Below are 3,844 nucleotides of genomic sequence, written 5' to 3' on the forward strand. Positions count from 1 at the left end.
GAAGTTTGAGGGACTATGTGCTACCTACTGTAACGGGGGCACAGTCATGCATTAGACCTCCAACGGTTGAGGCTAATAATTTCGAAATTAAGCCAGCTATTTTGCAAATGGTACAATCATCAGTTCAGTTTGGGGGATTGCCAACGGAAGACCCAAACTTACATCTGGCTAATTTCTTGGAGCTCTGCGCCACATTCAAGATGAACGGAGTGAAAAATGATGCAGTGAGGTTGAGACTTTTCCCGTTTTCATTGAGGGACCGAGCAAAGAGTTGGCTTATTTCTCTAGAAGCCAATTCTATCACAACATGGGAGGAGCTAACTCAAAAAATTTTAGCAAAATTTTTCCCACCATCGCTGTCTGCAAGGTATAGAGGTGAAATCAACAATTTTCACCAAAAAGATGGTGAATCGTTGTATGATGCGTGGGAGAGGTTTAAGGAGCTGTTAAGAAAATGTCCCCATCATGGAATCGAAAAATGGATGTTAGTCCATATTTTTTACAATGGTTTGTGTGGTATTACTCGCACAATCATAGATGCAGCGTCTGGAGGAGCGTTCATGAGTAAGAGCGCTAATGAAGCTTATGATTTGTTGGAAGAAATGGCTATGAATAACTATCAATGGCCATCAGAAAGAGAAACCACTAAGAAGGTGGCTGGAGTGCATGAATTGGATGCCATCTCAATGTTGTCCGCTCAAGTGGCAACATTAACCAAACAGTTACAGCAGAACAACATTCAAGTTCAAGCTCCAGTAATGCAGATGCAGATTATATGTGAGTTATGTGGGGGACCTCATTTATTTGAACAATGCACAATGAGGGATCTTAACAATATGCCTCTAGAGCAAGTGCAAACAATAGGTAATTTTCAAAGGCCCTCAAATAACCCATACTCAATGAACTATAATCCAGGGTGGCGGAATCACCCTAATTTCTCATGGACAAATGGTCAAGGTAGTCAGCAGCAGTTTCAGCAGAGCCAACATCAGTACCCAAGGCCTCCTCCTGGATTTTATCAATCACAAAATAGACCACCACAACAGCAAATACCTATGAGGCAACCTGAAGCACAACCTGATGTACTTAATCAATTTATGACATAAACGAGGGCATCTATTCGAAGCTTGGAAACTCAGATTGGACAATTGGCCACGTTAATGGCAAACCGAGCTCAAGGGAACTTGCCAAGCACTACTGAAGTGAATCCGAAGGGAAATCTTAATGAACAGTTTCAAGCTATTACCTTGAGGAGCGGAATAGTGTATGAAGGACCAAGTATAGAGAATAAAGTTGAGCAGAAGCAGGATCAACAGGCACCTATCACAGAGAACAAGCAGAAAAGGGGTAAAGTTGAAGAAGAGGCTAATGAGAACCTTGAGAAAAAGAAGCCAGAAATAAGCATAGATCACCATATAAAGATCCCATATCCTCAGAGGCTTCAAAAGAATAAGCTTGACAAGCAGTTTTCTAAATTTTTGGATATCTTTCGAAAGCTACACATCAACATTCCTTTTTCTGAAGCACTTGAACAGATGCCGAGTTATGTGAAGTTTATGAAAGAAATTTTGACTAAGAAAAGGAAAATAGAGGATTATGAGACAGTGGCACTTACTGAGGAGTGCAGTGCGATACTTCAAAAGAAGCTACCTCCCAAGCTTAAAGATCCGGGTAGTTTCAACATTCCATGCTCTATAGGGGGTTCAATGGTGACAAAGGCTTTATGTGATTTAGGGGCTAGTATAAATCTAATGCCTCTATCTATTTTTTGAAAGTTAAAATTGGGAGAAGCTCGGCCTACTGCCGTGTCTTTGCAAATGGCAGATCGATCACTGGCTCATCCGAGGGGGATCATAGAAGATGTGTTAGTAAAGGTCGATAAATTCCTCTTTCCTGCAGATTTTATTATTCTTGATATGGACGAAGATGAAAATATTCCAATTATTCTTGGAAGGCCATTTTTAGCAACTGGTAGGGCCTTAATAGATGTGCAGAAAGGCGAGTTGAAGTTGCGGGTACAAAAAGAAGAGGTAACATTTAATGTTTTTGCAGCAACGGAGGTTACAACTTGTTGTAGAGTTGATGTGGTGGAAAGTAAGGGTGATAAGCTGAAATTTACTAAGAAGAAATCTATGGTTGAAGGTGGAAAGCGAACAATTCGTCATAAAGTGAAAAAGATCTTTAGTGAGAAAGCTCGATTGTTTCATGAGCAGTGGAAAGTTCCAAAAATGTGCAATATCAATAAATGGGCGTCTTCTCATGATATTATGGATCTTAAGGACATGAGGGGTGGTTTGGATCCGAGTTGAATTTAAGAAAGTGGTCAGCGTCCGGCTAAATGACGTTAACGACAGCACCCTTGAGAGGCATCTTAAGCTTATGTTTTCTTATAATTTTTAGTTGAACAATTTTAGTTTAATGTTATTTTAATTTGTTTTTGTTTACTTTTTGTAAATAGTTTCTGTAATTAGAACCGTGAAAATCGTGAAAAAAAAATGGGGGTTATATCATAACAGTTGAATTTGAGCCGCAGCTCTAAAATTTAGAGCCACGACTCTAATGTGATTAGGAAGGGATGAACCAGAAAAAGGGAATTTGAGCCGCAGCTCAAGGAGTTAGCGCCGCGGCGCTATCTAAGTCAGAAACGATGAAATTTTTTGGGGGAATTAGAGCCGCAGCTCTATGCTTTAGAGCCGCAGCTCTACAAAAGTCAGAGAGCCAGCAAGAAAAAAATTGGGAATTAGAGCCGCAGCTCTATTGCACAGCGCCGCGGTTGTACAAGAATTCAAGCCTCACCTTTGCCTAGTTCTGAATTGGCGCCGCGGCTCTAATCAACAGCGCCGCGGCGCCAAATGGGCCCAGATTCGCATTTTAAGGGTTTTTCAATTTTTTTTTCTTTCCACAATCTCATTTCATTCCGCCTCTCTCTTCTCTTCTTCCTCTTCTCCGACCAAGTCAATCCCAAAAACACCATAGCCATCACAACCTAGCCATCATATGTAATGCCCCAAATTTCCTAGTAAGGTTTAGGACCTTGATTAGGAGGCCAGGCGGGCCATAATTGAATTATGATGCAATTTAATGATCATATGCATGTTTATGTGAATTATATTATTATATGATGATAAATGCGTGCATATGGGAGTATTTATACTTATAAGGGTATTTTGGTAATTTGGCCGCTGTGGGTGTAATTGTGTATTTTGGGTGCATGTTTGTGATTAATTAATATAGCCACATTATAAGGTGGATTGGTTCGAGCTATTCGGCATGAGACGATCGTGAGATGAAAGTGTTCGGTCTAGTCATAACGGGTTTAAGTCCGGGGCTCGGGGTGAGTCTCGGGGTCATTTTAATGATTAGAGCATTACTGGGAATTAAAGGGTAATGAGATATGGATTATTGGTGTTTGAGGTTATTGAGAATAGCGAGAATTGGAGGGTGTTAATTGTGATTAATGGAATAGGTGCGAAAGGACGGTTTTGCCCTTGGTGGTTGTTAAGGTTTTATTTTAGACCTAAGGGTATTTAGGTCCTTTCCCCTCAAAGGATATATATCAGCCATTAAGGCTGTAGAAGAGTAACAAAAATAGAGTCTCTCCTCCTTCTCTCCCGATAGATTTTCTTCCTCTTTCCTCTTTGGATTTTCGAGCTCAGTTTGAGGAATTAAGCCAAGGAACCAAGTTTAGCCAAGCTAGGGTTATGCTCCACCATTGATGAGGGTGTGTTGCTGAGATTAAGGTGAGTTTTTAGCCACTAGAACTCTTGTTTTTTGCTCTGTTTTCTAAGTTGAGTTTCAGCTGGTTTTTGGGTTGGAAACTTGGGAATTGTTTGGAGTTTTGGCT

The 3,844-nt window shown here is 40.5% G+C and overlaps 1 non-coding gene across 1 annotated transcript; it reads right to left on the reverse strand.

The window, feature by feature from the left end:
• Positions 1-365: 365 nt before the first annotated feature.
• On the reverse strand, positions 366-472 carry LOC133798899 (small nucleolar RNA R71). Its single transcript, XR_009876115.1, has one exon. It is a non-coding gene; the product is annotated as a small nucleolar RNA R71 (small nucleolar RNA).
• Positions 473-3,844: the final 3,372 nt, after the last annotated feature.

This window comes from Humulus lupulus, chromosome 8 (genome assembly GCF_963169125.1).
Source record: "Humulus lupulus chromosome 8, drHumLupu1.1, whole genome shotgun sequence".
In the NCBI taxonomy this organism is placed as follows: domain Eukaryota; kingdom Viridiplantae; phylum Streptophyta; class Magnoliopsida; order Rosales; family Cannabaceae; genus Humulus; species Humulus lupulus.